Below are 20,095 nucleotides of genomic sequence, written 5' to 3'. Positions count from 1 at the left end.
ATATATATATATATATTTAAATGTATATATATATATCTATATATATATATATATATATATATATATATATATATATATATATATATATATATATATATGTATGTACACACACACACACACACACACACACACACACACACACACACACACACACACACACACACACACACTTTATCAGTACTTTCTTCTACCCACTTTGTTTTTCCTGTGCTATCCCTCTCCCTTAGCATGTGCTTCTCTCTACCGTTGCTGGTAGATCTTTTCTTCCTTCTAGTTTTCTTTCACTTTTCCTTGTCAAGTGAGTGGTGAGTGTGCCTTTTACCCTACGGTATTCTTAGGTAGTTTAGGCCTACCATTGCCGTGTGTGTGTGTGTGTGTGTGTGTGTGTGTGTGTGTGTGTGTGTGTGTGTGTGTGTGTGTGTGTGTGTGTGTGTGTGTGTGTGTGTGTGTGTGTGTGTGATTGCTGCCTGTTGACCTTTGTTTTTTTTTCTGCCTGTCAACATAGCAGACATGTCAAGTGGAACGCCTTACTGGCCCTCTTCAAGAAAAATCTTGAGTGGATGGGAAATAGTAAATTCACCCCGGTGATCACTCCAGTGGCTCTACTTGACAGAGGCACTGGGAAATAAGACTGGGTGGCACAATGCCAGGGTAATCCTATGGGCTAGGCTTGTAAAGGCTCCAGGGCCATTAGCCTAGTATACACCTATGAACCTATCAACCTATATATCAAAATGAACTACTGGCTTTAAACAATGCCAGATTTGTGGATGGAAAATGCTCAATTTTGATGGGCATTCTTCCTGTGTGTATTGCTTGGGCCTGGCTCATCTTCAACAAGACTGTACAATTTGCCAAGGGTTCAGTCACTGGGCCTTAGCTGAAAAAAAAATTAATTTTGAATGGTCTAATTAAGTCGTCTTTTGGGGAGGCTCTGCCCACCGACACGTCCCCCTCTAAATCTGAATTTGGGCTTAAGAAAAGTCACTCTGTGCTGGTGTCTCCTATGGCTGCAGCAACCAAAAAGCATAAGCCTTCTGCTCCCACTGCTTCAGTGGAACTGAAGGCTAAAGTTTGAAAACTATCAGAACCAACTACCTAAGCACTGTCTATAACTACAGCTCCACAAATCTCAGTGCTGGTCACATCATTACCGACATCTTCAGCTTCCCTGTTGGTACTGAATCCAACTACTATGATTGCAGAAATATGGGAACCACCATTGGTGCAGAAAGAAAACATACTTGCTGTACCCAGGACAAGATGTTTGCTTTCTATTGACCCCTTTGTGGGACAGCTCCCCAGTCCCTTCCTTGACAGACCAGGATTCCTCCTGGAGTCTGACTGAGGATGATGTTGTGAGGTTGGTGGATCAGCTGCTAGTAGCTACAGGTCTTTCTGCTTCTTCCCAGACCCCACTCCCCTCTGGAAATGGGGCCTTCTCTCCCAGGACTCCACCAAATGTTCCTCCTCTAACCCCCTCTGAGGGCTTAGGGCTTATGACTCAAATCCCTCCTGTTCCAGTTGCTCTGGTGCAGATATTATTTCCCCCTTTGGTTCCAGAGTCTTCCTTGACTACCTGAGTTCTGTCGGAACCAAAGGACTCCTGGGACAATAGCTCTGGTGTCAGAGTTCCAAATCAACTCCAGTTTTTTTTATTTGGAGTTGTCCTTGACTTTCAGAGCCTTGGCTGATGTGGGATCTTCCTCAACTCCTGCTTCAGGGGTAGGTCTCTCAGAGGGGGAGGGGTGTGACCTCAGTTCCGAGGTTGTCCTTCTTGTTTCCAAGTTCCCATCCCTCTTCGGGGAGGTCTGCCTTCCAGGTAATGGAAAGGGCATTGGCCTCTCCAGGCTCTCAGCTGGTCTCTTCCATGTTGGAGTTTTATCCCAGGACTCCATCTTGTTCAGAGCTGCCACCACCCTCCACACCCATGCAGCAAACATGTAATCTGAAAGATACACCTGCACAGGGCCTCTCTTCTTCAGAGTCCTCCTCAGAGATTCCCACTGAGGAGCCACTCCAGAAAAAACACATGTAAGAGGAAACACTTAGATTCCCCAGAGGAATTTGTCACAGAAGACACTAACTTTGATTATGGAGAGGTTCCTCCCGGTCACCCCCCCCCCCCCCAGAAGACTTCTCCTTCAGAGACATTCTGTAGATTCTGAACCAGAGTGGTAAATGGCAGCCCAAAGACCCTACCTCTGAGGAGTCAGTGTACTTGCAGGCTTTTGGTGCTCACCTCTTTACTTCTTGGGTGACTCCTCCGACTAATGATCTCATTAAATTGATTGCACAGCAGGCTTGGAAGGCTCCTGATTCCATAGAGCCAATTTCCTGGAGACCAGACAAAATACTCTCAGCTCCAGAAGACCACCAGAATTGGGCTAAGAGGTTATCAGCAGATGTTATGGTGGTGGTGGTGATGGTCACCAAAAAAGGAATTAGCTGAAGAGAGATCCACTGTTCATCCCCCTAATCAAAAGTTTAGAGTGATGAACAGATTCTTTATGCAGGCATACACATCACTGACCTTTGCTTTAAGGACTTTGAATTTTATGGCACATTTTACTAGGCTCCAGAGGGAATTGATCAAGGAGTTATCAGATACCCTAGCAGGAACTGTGTCTGACAGTGGCCTTCCAGCTAGTCACCCTGGAGTCTATTTCCAACTCATCCATGAAGCCCATTGCACATGCAGCCAAAGGGATGATGAGGCACCGGGTTTAGATGTTTCCATAAGGTGTCACACCTGGATGCTCTTGTGTGAGTTTGCAGAGCCATTTAAGTCTTCCTTCGTCAATACTCCTTTTGATGGATCTTCCTTATTCTGCCCCAAGGTTAAAGAAACTCTAGTCAGGTGCAAGATAGATGGAAAGACCCTATCTGCAGTGGGCATACATTTTTCTGCTCCCCAATGATCTTACTCTAGGAATCAGAGGAGCAGGAAGAAAAAATCCCAAGGGCCTTTTCAGGACACACGTGGTGGTGACTCCCCTCGGGGCAGTGGGGTAGCTCTAATGGAAGACGCTGAACCCGCGGCAGAGGTGGCCTGCAAAAATCAGGATTCCAGAGATTCTTCCTCTGGGCCCAATTGCTTATCTCTGGAAGCAGTTGGGGGAATATTTTCTCTGCATTTGAGTACCTGGTGACAAATAACTTCAGATATTTGGGTGTAAAGGATCATTGCCAGAGGCTACCATATTCCATTCACTCTTATTCCAAGATTCATTGTTCATGGTTCATGATTTACTACTAAGCTAACTGCTATTGTGAGCCATTTTAAGCCTAGCCAATTATCCCTTGTGAGACTCAAACCCTGCACCTTGTGTTTGCAAGGCAAACACCTTAACCATTAAGCCACCCTCCAAAGACTCCCCAGTGTTCCACCCAATCAGAGGGATCAACCAGCACTGGAAATTCAAAAGCTGCTAGAAAAAGAGTTATCCCACAGGTCCCACCATACCAGATATGATCTGGATTTTACTCAAGGTTCTTTTTCATGCCAGAAAAGACAGGGGACTTAAGACCAATTTTAGATCTCAGGCTTCTGATCAAATTTGCTCAGTAAGCAAAATTCTGGATGGTCACAGTTCAGTCTATCCTACCCTTTTTAGAGGAAGGTGATTGGATGTACTCTATAGATCTTCAGGACGTGTATTATCACATAAAAATGGAAAATGCTCCAGAAGGTTCTTCCACTTTCGGCTAGCAGCCAGTCATTTTCAGTTCAGAGAGCTGCCCTTTGGCTTCACCACAGTCCCCAGGGTATTCATCAAGTGGTTGCATTAGTAACAGCTCACTTGTGACTGCACGGATTCCAGGTGTTTCCCTATTTAGATGACTGGCTCATCACTGCTCCCACCAGACATCTACTGCTTCAAGCAACAGATTTTATTCTTCACCTGTTTGCTTGTCTGGTAATTACAGTGAACCACTCAAAATCTCAACTAAGCCCTACTCAAGATCTAGAGTTCATAGGTCCTCATCTAAATATTATCACCCATACAGCTTCCCTTCCTCTTCACAGGCTACAGAAAATAAGTTCCCAAGTACAAGCCATTCTCTTGAATGGCAAGGTACCTGCAGTCTTAGTCCTTCAAGCCTTAGGTTCTATGGCAACAGCCATTACCTTAGTTCTACTAGCAAGATTTTACATGAGACTACTACAGTGGCTTTTGGCATCTCACTGGTCTATCCTGACCCATCCAGTGACTTATCCCATTTTAATCACCAGTCGTTGCAAGAAGGACCTATCCTGCTGCATGGACTCCGAGGAAATTCTCTTAAGCTGTCCCTTTATTCCACTTCAACCCAAGGCCATAGTGACCACAGACACCTCCCAGATGGGGTGGGGGGCATTATCTGGGAAGAACAGTCTAAGGCACTTGGTCCCAGATGGAGGCCAATGTGCATATCAACGTTCTGGAACTGAGGGCAGTGCTCTTAGCGTTGCAAGCCTTCCAAGCTGTCCACCCTCCAGGACATATTGCAATTCAATCAGACAACATGTCACTAGCCTGGTACATCAACAAACAGAGCAGAACCAAGTCTTACCCCCTGTGTTGAGAAGCCCTCAGAGTGTGGCAATAGGCGATATCCTCCAACTGCTTTCTGATAGCAACACACATCCCAGGGAGCTCGAACATAATAGCAGACAAACTGAGCAGATGTATTCTCCTGCCTCACGAGTGGTTTTTCAATTCCAGAGTGGCGAAGGAGATTTTCCATCACTGGGGCCAGCCTTGCTGCGACCTCTTTGCATCACTGCTGAACAACAAGTGCAGCAGCTACTTTACCTTAATCCCCCCTCATGGGGAGTCTCTCAGAGATGCTCTCCTTCATGATTGACCCTCAGAACTACTCTGTGCCTTCCCCTCTTCCCACTGATTCCTCTCTTCTTAAAGAAAGCCAGCAGGTTGAGAAGCAAGGTGATCCTCATTGTGCCCTTCTGACTTCGACAAATCTGATTCCCCTTTCTGTGGCCTCATCTAATTCACTGTCCATGGTTTCTGGACCCAGTTCTGGATCTTCTGTCTCATCTACAGGAACTGGCCCAGCCCAGTTTTCAGAACCTCAAGCTTACAGCTTGGCTCCTCCAGTTCTGTTAGTCGCCAGGCAGAAATATTTATTGTCTCCGGTTCAAAGAAACTTTACTGGCTTCCCATAAATCTTCCACCAGGAAACTTTACCACAGCAGGTGGAAAAGATTTTCTATTTCGGTACAAAATAATGGTCTTAACCCCTTCTACACAAGTTGAAAAGGTTTTGGAGTTTTTTGCAATTCTTTTCAAACAAGGAGCCTCTTCTACTATTAGGGTCCAACTAGCTATTTCCAATTTCCACAATGGCTTTGAAGACCATTTGCTAATTTCCCATTGATTGTGCAAAGTATTCATGAAAGAAACCTAATGGTTGAAACCACCTTATAAAGACCCTCTAGCTCCTTGGCATCTGACTATGACTTAGCAGTCTTTGGTATGTTTCCCCTTTGAACCAGCGACTACTTGTCACTTAAAATTTCTTTCATGGAAGACCATTTTTCTGATAGCCATTACCTCCGCAAGAAGGATTTCTAAAATGCAAGCTCTGTCTTCAAAACTCCCATATTTGATTTTTCATAAAGAGAGAGTTTCTCTAAGAACCATCCCATCTTTCTTCCTAAAGTGTTCTTAGAAACTAATATTAATTAAACCATTGACTTACCTGTTTTCTTTCCAAATTTTTCCAACAAATGTGAATGTTACTTACATTTGCTGGACGTTCACAGAAAATTACACTTCTACCTCAATTGAACTAAAGAATTTAGAAAATTTGACCAGTTATTTGTCTCATTTTATGGTCCAACTTTGGGGAAATCTGTTTCAAAGGTCACCTTGTCAAGGTGGTTAAGAGACTGTATTGCTTTCATATACAATAAAAAAGAATCTTCAATTGCCAGCACCAGTGAGACCACATTCTACTAAATAGCTACATCTCATGTTTGCATTCCAAGGCTTTCATGGATGAAATATGCACAGCAGAATCATGGGCTACTCCTCATACCTTTAACACTCATTACAAATTAGATCTGTTCTCCAGGGGAAGAGCATCCTTTGGCTTTATGTTTCTCAGGAATATCCTTTCATAAGGCCATCCAAGGTCTAAAGTAGCTGGGGACTCTGCCCCAAAGGTCCAGGATAAATGAATATTGACAGCATCAGATTAAGAATTTATGTATATCTCATAATGTTCCATCTGTGTTGTTGATCTTCAATTATCCTTGGCATCCCACCCTCCTTCCCGCTCCTTGGAGGAACAGACGCTTGTCCTGGTAATTTATTTGGTTTGTCCTTGAACATAGCCTCTTCAATTCCATAATCGGATTCTTCTGTCTTGATCTGTAGCTGCAAACTTGATCTGAGGTAATCTAGAGAGCGGTATTGTGGGTAGACTCTTAGCTTGAGAGTTTTTGGCTGATGTGAGCTGTTTAACTGACGAGGTTGTTCTGAATACTGGAGCCATATTCCCAAAGGTTAAGGATAAAGGAAGATTGACAACACAGATGAAACATTATGGTAAGTACATAACTACTTACATATTTATAATATAAATTATCAGTGCTTGTTATAATTTCTACCAATGTACATAAATGTAGCATCTGTCATTTGAACTGACTTTTATATTTTTCCAATGTTAGCCTTTCAATTTATACTTTAATATGACCTCCTCTGTTAATGTACTCTACCTAACTTCCAGTGCATTATATACTGTACACTTTTACCTGGGTCATGTGCCCATTTCATAAGTGTAATATGCTGGTGCATGTTGAGTACATACATTATTCATGGACCTGTAAGCTACTAACTCTAATGGACTTGTGCCTTGCATCTCCATAGGAGCATGGTAATATAATTAAAGTACCTGGTAGGTGTAGGCAGTATGTTGGAATTTACTGTCTACTAGTTAGGTTTGATTATTTCCCCCTGAGGCTCAAATACATGGGTCAGAAGGGAGTAAATCTATGTATAGCACTGACCTCTGATAGATGTTATGATAATTACACCATGCCAAACTGTTTAAATATTAAGCTTTAGTTAGTTTAAGTTTAGCAATGAGCGTAACAAGCATGTGCAATCCCATACATTACATGAGTTATGCAGCATAGAACATGACCTTGTTAATAGTGGAAACAACCATATATTGATTACTCACCTTTGACTACTGTATTATCAGTTATTTTGGGTGGGGATCATCCTGTTAGTTGTAAGGAACAGTGTTCTAAGAAGTGTCAAACAGAAGTCAGATAGTAGTTATGGTGCTTAGTGTGTGTGGTGTGAGTTTCTGACCTGGAAATTATGCAGTATCAATCACGTGGATTAACAATGATTGTTATGATCTGTTTTAAAGAAAATAAATTGCATAATTCCTAGGCAGAGTCAGTCCATGGACCATAATCACATAAACCTTTCCAATTTCCATTCCTTAAAGGGTATCTTGCAGGAGGGGAAAAGCATTCCGACTCAGGATAGATTTATGAGCAGCCATGCAACTGTGAAGGCTTGCCTTAAAGGAGGTGAGGGTTTCACTCTGTTTCATATGTAAAGGAAGAATATTCCAGAGATGGAGGAAGCAGTCAATGATAATCTTGTTCCTCCAGCATGTATTACTTATTTATTAATGGAGGCTCAAGCCTTTACTTCACATTTTTGAGACACCATTTGTTTGTGAAAGTGCAGGAAATCAAGGAGGTCTTGTCCTTAATGCCATAGAATTATAAACATAAATCACTTCAAGGGAGGCCATAAGAGACACAGTAAGGGGTCAATGAGTAAAACCCAGGAAATCAAGGAGGTCTGGTCCTTAATGCCATAGAATTATAAACGTAAATCACTTCAAGGGAGGCCATAAGAGACACAGTACGGGGTCAACGAGTAAAACCCAGGAAATCAAGGGGGTCTTGTCCTTAATGCCATGGAATTATAAACATAAATCACTTCAAGGGAGGCCATAAGAGACACAGTATGGGGTCAACGAGTAAAACCCAGGAAATCAAGGGGGTCTTGTCCTTAATGCCATAGAATTATAAACATAAATCACTTCAAGGGAGGCCATAAGAGACACAGTATGGGGTCAATGAGTAAAACCCAGGAAATCAAGGAGGGCTTGTCCTTAAAGCCATAGAATTATAAACGTAAATCACTTCAAGGGAGTCCATAAGAGCACAGTATAGGGTCAAAGAGTAAAACTCATCATGCTTACTGAGGGTCTTTAGTCTGTTGGTCATTTTAGTTAGTAACCTGCAGGGTCTTTCTAGCTGTGCGATGTGTTTAGAAAAGTATGTTTTATATATATATATATATATATATATATATATATATATATATATGTATATATATTAAAAGTGGCATTATATTCCATAATCCATCTAAGCAGGGCAGATTGCAAAGGAATATCTTCTTTTGACCTACATGAACTACATGAAACTTATATACTTACAATGATAGGTTATTTCATTCCGGTCCATTTGATATGACATATAGGTCCTCGAGCCAGTTGTTATTTCAACCCAGCAGAATTAGTGTTCAAGCCTTGAGACCATTAAAGAAGCTTTCCTTCCCATAATGCATCTGTTTGCTATTTACCTCAGATCCAGTTTGATGTCTAAAAATGCAAATGCTACTACTCCGTACTGCTTAGACCCAATCGATGACCTGAGTGACACTGGTGACCCAATCAATGGCACGAGCGACATTGGTCCTTCAGGCCTTACAGCAGGAAGAGTGAAAGGTGGGAGGGTTTTTGTATCAGATGGCCTGGAATGAAAGGATTTGTCTGTATGATAAGTGCATAACTTTTGCATCCTATTCATTCATTCCATCCAATCCAACATGTGGTTCAGAATCCCAAGCTACAGAGATCCTGGGTGGTATCATGACAAAAGCCCCTTCAGAATGGTAGCCTAGAAGAATGCTCTAGCCCTGGAGGTACAATCTGGTTTGTAGTATTTGATAATTCCATGCATGGAGGACCAGGTGACAGCCTCACAGCTTTCATGTAGTGAATTCACTCTGAAAAAGGCCATAGAGACACCCATGGCCTTAGTATAGTAAGCACTTGGCTTGCAAGAGAAACTTTTATTTTTGGCTGAGTGTTTGAATGAGATGTAGTCAGACAACGATCTAGGAAGTGATGCCTTAGACGTCTAGCAGTTTGTTTCAGTGAATGAAACAAAATGCTCTTCATTTTTCCTGAATGAATCTGTTCTGTGAAGGTAAAAATGCAATTGCCTATGTACGTCCAGAGTATGTAGGAAGTAATTGTCTATGTACTTCCAGAGTATGTAGGAAGTAATTGTCTACATACGTCCATAGTATGTAGGAAGTAACTGTCTATGTACATCCAAAGTATGTAGAAAGCAATTGTCTATGTACGCCCAAAGTATGTAGAAAGCAATTTTCTATGTACTTCCAGAGTATGTAGGAAGTAATTGTTTACATACATCCAGAGTATGTAGGAAGCAATTGTCTATGTACTTCCATAGTATGTAGGAAGTAATTGTCTACATACATCCATAGTATGTAGAAAGTAATTGTCTATGCAGATCCAGAGTATGTAGGAAGTAATTGTCTATGTACTTCCAGAATATGTAGGAAGTAATTGTCTACGTACATCCATAGTATGTAGGAAGTAACTGTCTATGTACTTCCACAGTATGTAGAAAGTAATTGTCTATGTACATCCAGAGTATGTAGGAAGCAATTGTCTATGTACTTCCAGTGTATGTAGGAAGCAATTGTCTATGTATTTCCCCAGTATGTAGGAAGCAATTGTCTATGTACGTCCAAAGTATGTAGGAAGCAATTGTCTATGTACTTCCAGAGTATGTAGGAAGTAACTGTCTATGTACATCCATAGTATGTAGGAAGTGACTGTCTATGTACTTTCACAGTATGTAGAAAGTAACTGTCTATGTACATCCAGAGTATGCAGGAAGTATGTGGATGGCACAGTGGTGCAGCGGTAGCATTGTTGCCTCACAGCAAGAGGTTCTTCAGTTCGATTCTCAGCTGGAGTGCCTTCTGTGTGGAGTCTGCATGTCCTCCCTGTGTTTATGTGGGTTTGCTCGGTTTCCTCACACATTACAAGACATGCATCTGGAGCATTTCTCCCTGGGCCTCCGCTGAAAATTGGCTTTGTTCCAAGTTGGACTTTCCCAGTTAACAAATGATAAATAAATATTCCTCTTTGCTGACAAAGAAGACTGGTAGATGAATGGTCTGTGAAGTATTTGCTTCTGGGAGAAAGGAAAGATTTGTTCTTAGAGTTCTCTGTTTTCATGAAAAATCAGGTGGAGGAATGGAAAGCAGAGCTTGTTGATCCTTGTTGCAGAAGGAATAGCAACCAAAAAACTATTTCAAGAAACTTATCGGAGTCCTGCTGAGGAAGGGGGTTTGAAAGAAGGGTTGGTGAGAGCCTCTAATATGAAGTTCAGATCTCAAGGAGGCAGCAAATCGTTAGCTGGTAGGCATAATAAAAAGGTGCTTTTAGAAAGGTTTGCAAAGTTTGTGAGAGATTAGAGAGTGCTTCTGAAATCCAGTGTGGAAGCTTGAACTCTACTAACTGTACTTTGACAGTGGAAAAGCTAGAGACTGAGACAAAGAGAGAAGTGAGAACATGTGCAATATCTACTACAGGAGCAGGGAAGGGCTTAATGTTTTGTGGGTAAGCTGAGGACACATATCATTTCCATTTGTTCTGCTAGATATTTCTGAGAGGATGTAAGAATTCTGACAACCTCCTTAGAGAGAGAAACATCCTTATCTGTCATCGGAATTGGAGAAACCAAGCAGTTAATTTTAGATTTTGTATGTTTGAGTGAAGTTCACTGTGGGGTGAATGACCAGAATCTAGACTGGATCTAGAAGTTGGGGAGATTCCTTCCCCTGTGGCCTTAGAAGGGGAAACCAAGTATGTTTAGGACAAAAGATGTCTATGAGGATGACTGTTGCCTTATGCCCCAATTCTTCCTGCAGACATCTGGATATCAGGGCAAGGGGTGGATATGCATACAGGAATCTGGGAGACCATTGATGAGAAAGATTGGCCCTTGGTCGCTGTTTGAGATGGGGGATCATGACAAAATATGTGCTGCAGTTGGTATTGTGTAGCATGGCAAAAAGGTGCAGCTACAACTGAATATCGTCTTGGCTGTCACTGGATTGAGGGAGCACACATAAGGTATAAGGTGATCCCTGCTGAGCCTGTCTGCAAGGCAAGGCAATACTCCCAAGATGTGTGCTGCAATCAGAAAGCAGCAGAAGGCAATTGTCCATTGCCAGATCCTTATAACTTTCAAGCATAAGTGGCAGAATCTGGTTCCTCCTTGTTTGTTGACATACCAGACTACTGTCACATTATCCGTCTGTATGGTGCTCACTGCCTAAGGAAGACTGTTCAGAAATTCCAATACAAAGTGAACAGCCTCAGCTCTAGGATATTTATGTGAAGATTGGCCTTGTTGTCTGCCCAAAGACCTTGGACCATTCTCTCTTTGAAATGTCCCCAACAAGACAAGATGCATTCGTGGTCACAGTCACTATTGTGTTTGGATTTTGGAAAGGCTTTCCAGACCAAACATTTGAAGCTCAAAGTCACCACTGAAGATGCTTGAAGAATCTATGATGATTATGGTTTTTCATAGGCGATGGCAGCCACTGAGTCTGAAGGAGCCATTATAGAATTCTCATCCGAATATAAGCAAATTCTTCCAGCAAAATTGAAGAAGTCATCAAGCCCAAGACTCTGAGGGCTAACTGTGCCATTAGGAAGTTTATGAGTAAAGAGTGTTGACTGCAGACAGTAATATTTGAATCCTTTCTTGGGGGAGAGATATGCTAAAAGAGTGTTATCCAACCCAGAAAGACTAGCCTCTATGTGGGGTTCAGGTAGGATTTTGGTAAGTTTATATTTATTTATTTAGTTATTTATTGACATTTGTTAACCAGGAAAGTCCATTGGGTCAAACACCCATTTTCAATGGATGCCTGGGGAGAGAAGTTCCAAATGCCAGGGGAGAAAAGCTCCAAAAAGCTCAAAAAAGCACCAAAAAGCACCTTATAAGTGCCCAGGACTTTGCAGAGACGTAGGAATAATCTCTGTCCTTCTATAGAGCCTCCATTGATTGGGCAACCAGGAGCTGGTCATCCAATTACAAGAAAATCTGATAACCTTGAAGCTGTAGACATGCTTCTACAACTGCCATGCATTTGATAAAATACCCTGGAGGCTGTGGTAGGACCAAAAGGCAGAGCTTTGAATTGATAATTATAGATTCATAGGTGTTTACTAGGCTAAGGGTCTTTTTAAGCCTAGCCATGCATCCTAAATCTCTGACAAGTTCTGATACCCTTGATAAGTGTAAGACAATGGCATGGGAGAAGAACCATTTACAGGTTACCTGTGTCCATTAGAGACAGGTGCCAAACCAGGGATGAATTTCTGGTTTCCCATCCAATTGTCCAAGTTGCACTTGAATTGGATTAGGGAGGAATTCTGCTTCACATGGATGGGGAGCCTGTTCCAGAGATGTGGTATTCTCTGGGATACATACCTATCTCTCCAGCAGGTCCTATTTAAATTACAGGCAATGTTTAAGTCTTTAGAACAGGTAATTCTGGTGCTGTTTGTTTTGTGGATATGCAGGAGGTCCATCAGAGTGGGTGTGACAATGCCCTGTATGCCAGGCATACATCTCCCCTCAAAAGCCTGTAGAAGACAGCATACAGGGATATATCCTTGAGGTGATCTGCATAGGACATATTACTTATGCTGTGTATTCTTTTAGTGAGGAACCTCTGTGGGCATTCCAATTATTGGACATGCCTGGTTAGGTACATATCAAAGGGGGCATTGTACTCAATGATAGGTCTGATGAATGTGAATACAGTGGAATAATGACTTCCTTGGACTTAGATGCCATACCTTTGTTTATAAGTTGTGCAACATAGAATGCTTTCCTCACCATTGTAGACACATGATGATCAAAGGCTAGATTACTATCTGTGTGTGTCCCTAAGTCCCTAACTACTGGGTCAACTCTAAGGGGTGTGTTGTCAATATGATAGTTACCACCAGGGATGGACGACTTCCCAAAGCATACTATTATGCATTCCTTGGCATTTAGTTTTAGTCCATGGCTCTGACACCAGTTGTTTGTCTGTGTCAGCCCATCCTGGAGAACATTTGTGTCATTAGGAGATTCAATGACATCTCCTAATTTGCAATCATTTGCAAAATTAGTCAGCCAGAAACCACTGACATTGGCCTTGACTTCAGAGAAATAAATGACAAAAAGGAGCGGTCCAAGGACTGATCCCTGAGGGACTCCACTTGTGACTGGCCCCTTTGTAGAGGTGGGCTCCCCAATTTTAACTTCCTGGATCCTGTCTGTGAGCCAGTTGGCTATTCACCGGGTGACATACGGATTTGTACCTAACCTCTTGAGTTTGTTAACAATGCCTGAGTGGGATATTGTGTCAAATGCATTGGCCAGGTCAAGGTAGGCACTGTGAATAATTTTGCCCTCATCCATTGCCTTGGTGACCTTCACAAAAAAGACCACCAGGTTGAGTAGGTACAATGTGCCCTTGACGAAACCAAACTGGGTTGGGTCCAATGTCTGGAGGTTTACTATGTCTCTATTGATCATCTCCATGATAATTCTTTCCATGGCTTTACATATGAGACTAGTGAGACTTATGGGTCTGTAGTTTCCAGGGTCTGTAGATGGCCCACCCTTGTGCAGAGGGATGACTGTTGCTTTTCTCTATTCATGAGGCACGGAGCCTGTTTGGAAGCGACAGTTAAATAGTAATTCCAGAAGCCCTGATAGATCATGTTTCATGCTATTTAGAAGGCATCCTGGGATGTTGTCTGGGCCCATTGATGCAGTGTTCTTGGTCTTAGAGAGAGCATTAAGGACCTATTCCGTAGTGATAGTAGGGGAAGTTATATTTAATGATATTTCCTGAGGGAAGGTTGGGGGCTGAAAAGTTGGAATTAAATTTATCAGCCATGATGTCTGCTTTATCTTCTGGCTCAGTATAAGTGGCTCCCTTTACAATGAGCTCTGCACACAATTGTGTATTGCCTTTGAGGTTGTGGACATAGCTAAAGAATGCTTTGTGGTTGCCCTTAGCGTGGGATGCCAAACTTACCTCAGATTTGGCTTTGGTAGAATTTATTTGTCCTCTGAGTTGTTTGTTTAGTTTGATGAGAGTGCGTTTATCCTGCTTAGTGCTGCACCTCCTAATTTTATCATGATTTTCTTCCTCCTGTTATACAGCTGATGGATTTTGTGATTCCACCAGGGTGGCTTATTTTTTTGAGTTAGTTCTGTACTTCTTCCTGGTGGGTACAGCTGCCTCTATGCAGCTATTAACATGCTTGTACAGGGTTTCTGTGAAGAGTTCTGCATAGGCAGAAGTGTTCTCAGGGTTTATGGGGACTTGAAATTTTGCCAGGTTCTCACTTAATAGCTGGAAGTAAGCCTTAGAATAGTTCCTGAATATTCCAGGTTTTAGTCTTACTTCAAAGGAGACCATTTTGTGATCTGACCTTACTAGGGAAGGCATTACAGTAGGGGGTGTGCATCCTTCTCCTATATTAGTGAGAACCAGATCCAGTATGGCCGCACCCCTGGTTGGTGTACTGACTATCTGGTCCAGGGAGTTTATGTTTACAAAATCCAGGAATCTCTGTGCCTGTGCATTTGTTGTCGTATAGAATTCCCAGTTAATAGTGGGGTAATTAAAGTCACCCATGAAAATGATATTGGGTTGGATGGTTAGTGTTTCTAATAAGTTTGAATACATTGTATGGGTTTCTTTAGTCATAGAGGGGGATCTATAGCTTGCAAGGAAGTGGTATTGTATTTTACCTATGGTGATTTGAACATGGAGCAGCTCGTGTGTTGTCCTGTTTGACAAGCCTTGAAGTATATTTATTTTTGATATAAACAGAGACACCTCCACCTTTAGTCCCTGCCTGTGAAGTAGCTGGTCTAAATGTGTGGAAGGCATTATAACCTTGCACCGTTGGTGTGCTCTCCATGGCTTTAAACCATGTCTCAGTGACTGCACAGACACCAGCATTCTCTAGGGTAAAGAGAGCTTCTAGGGAGTGGAGTTTCTTTCTTTAGACTCCTAGCATTGACCAGTAATACCTTTAGATTTGACTATTATTTACTATCTTGTATTCAGAGAGCAGAAATCTCCTAGACTCTTTCATTATCTTTATGTGAAGGTAAGCATGCTGGAAATCCACTAAGCACATTCGCTTGTTCTCCCAGGGACAGGGTAGAATTGACTGCACTGTGATCATTCTGAAATGGGTCTTTTTTATATGTGTTTAAAAGGCTGAGGGTTCTTGGATTTCTTTGGAACCAAAAAGAACTTGGAGCAGAATTCTGACCCTATCTGGTGTGGTGGGCCCTCCTGAATGGCTCTGTTTGGAAGAAGAGATAGTACCTCTTTTGACATGGCATTTGCCTGATTGGATGGGATATCTAGCAATGGACAGGTAGACTGAGTTCTCATATGATGGCAAATGACGATTCTGGATAGAGGAGTGATGATGCCTCATTGCTACCAGAGGGGAGTACTCAGGCAGACCTTCAGGAATTCTAAGGCCAACTGTCAGGAAAGGGTCCATGATATCCCTTATGGACCTCCTCAGTCTCTGGGCCTACATTTATTGAAAGGAGTGCCTCTGCCACAGCCACCTCATCAGAAAATTAATCAAGCTGACATCTAGACTTGCAGAACAAAAGTGAACGGGGCCCTTTTTTGGTTCCTATTTTATTAAAATGGTGGAAAGAGTGTCTGGCTATTTTGATCACTCTGCTGTATTTTTCTCTTTCATGGATAGGTCAAACAGGGACGTCCCATTAAAGGAAGCATTTGTGAAGGATACCTTAAAGTTGTCTGTGAAATTACATATGCATGGTCAGGCATGGTGTCTCATTGCTATGCCAGTTCTAGCTGTTCTAGCTCCTCTATCAGCCACATTATGCATGGTGCATATGGACAGGTCAGTAATGGTAGGCATGGTTGGAAGAGTGACCTCCAGCTGTTTCTTAGACTCTAATATCAATGGGTTCTTCACAGGCGATAAGGCCTGCTGTGTGACAATTATCTGGGAACTCTTGATGTGAGTAGCACAAAGAGCAAAGGTGCCCAAAGGACATGCCCACTCCCCAAGTCTGTCCGGGTTTCTGGACTCCTATTAGTTGACTAAATGGATTTTGAGTCCTTTGAAAGTTTACTTTTAGTGGCTGCTGTTACAATCTAAGAATTGACAGGTGGTGATTTAACCCAAATGTTTCTGCCCTGTGAGGGGCAGACAATCTTCTCTGGCTCCCTGGGGATTGCCTCACAGGTATCATGCACCTACCATGACCTCCTTGTCACTAAGATGATGAGTTTGTCAGACAAAGGGATCACACAGGATGTAGACTGTGTCATTCCATATGCCTCAAATAATACTTCCTTGTCCGGGGGGGGGGGGTGCCAAGGGGTCAGGCTTCCCTTTGTTGCATTATCAGCTCAAATATGCCACCAAAAGTGGATTATTCCTGAGGGTACTGTGGCAAACACTTTCTATCCCTTAAGTCAGTATCTGAACTAGGGGACTCTGATGGGTAGTCAATGTGTTTTCTCTTTTTACATTTCTTCTTTGTTGGGTGTCCTAGGGATGAGTCACCTGAGTCCTCAGACGGCTGTTTCTGTATTTGGGCAGTAGGTCTGAAGTCAATGGATCCACTCTGATCCATTAATGTCTGACCAGAAACAAACAAAACTGAGATGGATCCACAAGGTGGAACCTGCATATCCACCCTTTTGGTTGAAATATGATCCTTTCCAACCGCTGAAAAGCTGTGCCTACCTGTAATGTATCCAAAGAAATCTCTCCCACTGGCAGATCCGGTCCTCCTTTTGGAAAAAGAGACACCATCTTCAGGAGGATTACCAGAACCAAGAATGTTGCTGCTCCAATCAAAGAAGTGGCACCAAAGACTCAAAGGCAGATGTCTCCATCACTATCAATGGTGCCGAGGGTAATGGCCCCTGATGATGGATCAGAAGGAGACAAATCCAGCTGTCAGGTCCAAGATTTAAACAGCTCTGATGAAGCCAAGGTTAAGTGAGCAATAAATCTCTGAGTCCACGTGGCATGGCATGTCATTCTCAGGGCCACAAGATCCAGAAGAACAATAGTTCTGATGATACCAGAGCCAAGATGCGGACTTGTGAGGGAGCCATAATGTGGGGACCTGCACTAATCCAGCCACCTTCGGAGCTGCAAGGGATGGAATGATCCAATCTCAGTTTGAGCCTTTAGAAATTTCTTCAAGTGTTCCAAATCCTCCTCAGGTGTATTTCTATATAACTTGAAGGTTCACATAGAAAGAGCACAGAGGAAGGTCTTGACGAGGAACACTCCAGTTATTCCAGTGCTAACTTATTCTAAGATTAATGGATAGCTATTGGGTCCATCAGTTCTTGATCCATGGGACTGGTTGGGGTTCTGGCCCCAAGCTACTCAAATCTTGGAAACTTTGGAGACTAGGATGGAGTCAAAATCTTGCTTGACCTTTTCTTCATATCTGAATCTTTGTGCCTGCCAGTTTTACATGAAGGTTTTTTTTGGATGTTGATGTTACTGGATCTGGTAGAAGGAGGCCTTTAACAATCCTCTTACCCATTACTGATGGATTTACTGCACATCAGCATGTCAGACGACATGAGAAATACTCAGTCCAGGGATCTAAACCTCTTCTGCGGTATCAACAGAATGGTTTGGTGAGACAGGTTTATCTCCCAGCGGATACCACTGTTCTGGAATGGACTCCCTAGCCAAGTAATACAAAGTTCATCACTGACTATATTCAAGTGCAACTTGGATCTATGGATGTGTAATAGAAAATGTATGCCAGGACTGCATGCTGTACTTCTAATGGACAGATGCAGCTCCTAAATGCTTTATCCCGTACATGGATTCCCTCAAATTATCTATGATATGGATGCGCAGTGGTGCAGCGGTAGTGTTGCCGCCTCAGAGCAAGAGGTTATCTGGTTTGATTGTTGGCTAGGGTGCCTTCTGTGTGGAGTCTGCTTGTCCTCCCTGCGCTCCTGTGGGTTTCCTCCGGGTGCTCCGGTTTTCTCCCACGTTACAAACACATGCATCTGCATTTCTCCCTGGGCCTCCGCTGAAAAATGGCTTGTTCCAAGTTGACTCTCCCGGTTAACAAATGTAAAATAAATAAAATATGATCCCAGTTATTCTCATTAGGGGTAATATATAGTTATCGACCATGGGATGGGTAAGGCCAATCTAACACCAAATGGGATAGGTTAATTCAAGCACCAACAGGAAAACTGGCTAAAATTAAAATGGCCAGCAAAGGCAACTTCCCTAGTAGCTATGACCTACGAACCTACGCAGTTATAAACAGCTTATTACTGCTGTCTGTCAAAGCTCTGGGCATGAAGGAAATAGAAATTTCACAAGAGACAGACAAGGCACCTAAGAAGAGCAAGCATAAATCACGAACATCCTGCGGTAGGATGGTATGCTCACACACAGTCCACTTTCTGAAACTTGTTTGTTTCTCCATGATAGCAACAACACCACATACAGAAACTATTAGTTTTAGGTAAACTGATTTCAGAGTATATCTCTAAGAGCGAGAAAAAATATACATAATCAAACAAAACTGCAAACCAAATAAACTACTAGGGATAGAGTGAAGGTCAACCACAATTTAATACCACTTATTACTCTAACTGATTAACAGTAAACCTATAAACTATGGTCTACTACATACATATGTGTATCTATCTATATCTATCTCTAACTAATAAACAGTAAACCTATATACTATGGTCTACTACACACATATGTGTATCTATCTACATCTATGTCTAACTGATAAACAGTAAACCTATAAACTATGGTCTACTACATACACACATGTATCTATCTACATCTATAAACAGTAAACCTATAAACTATGGTCTACTACACACATATGTGTATCTATCTACATCTATCTCTAACTAATAAACAGTAAACCTATAAACTATGGTCTACTACATACATATGTGTATCTATCTACATCTATGTCTAACTGATAAACAGTAAACCTATATACTATGGTCTACTACATACATATGTGTATCTATCTACATCTATCTCTAACGAATAAACAGTAAACCTATAAACTATGGTCTACTACATACACACATGTATCTATCTACATCTATAAACAGTAAACCCATAAACTATGGTCTACTACATACATATGTGTATCTATCTACATCTATCTCTAACTGATAAACAGGAAACCTATAAACTATGGTCTACTACATACATATGTGTATCTATCTACATCTATGTCTAACTGATAAACAGTAAACCTATATACTATGGTCTACTACATACATACGTGTATCTATCTACATCTATCTCTAACTGATAAACAGTAAACCTATAAACTATGGTCTACTACATACATATGTGTATCTATCTACATCTATCTCTAACTGATAAACAGGAAACCTATAAACTATGGTCTACTACATACATATGTGTATCTATCTACATCTATGTCTAACTGATAAACAGTAAACCTATAAACTATGGTCTACTACATACATACGTGTATCTATCTACATCTATGTCTAACTGATAAACAGTAAACCTATATACTATGGTCTACTACATACATATGTGTATCTATCTACATCTATCTCTAACTGATAAACAGTAAACCTATAAACTATGGTCTACTACATACATATGTGTATCTATCTATATCTATCTCTAACTAATAAACAGTAAACCTATATACTATGGTCTACTACACACATATGTGTATCTATCTACATCAATCTCTAACTGATAAACAGTAAACCTATAAACTATGGTCTACTACATACATATGTGTATCTATCTATATCTATCTCTAACTAATAAACAGTAAACCTATATACTATGGTCTACTACACACATATGTGTATCTATCTACATCAATCTCTAACTGATAAACAGT

This window comes from Protopterus annectens, chromosome 2.part1 (assembly GCF_019279795.1).
Source record: "Protopterus annectens isolate FY-2018-M chromosome 2.part1, PAN1.0, whole genome shotgun sequence".
NCBI lineage: Eukaryota > Metazoa > Chordata > Ceratodontiformes > Protopteridae > Protopterus > Protopterus annectens.
The sequence above is the reverse complement of the archived record's forward strand: the minus strand, read 5'-3'. Positions refer to the sequence as shown.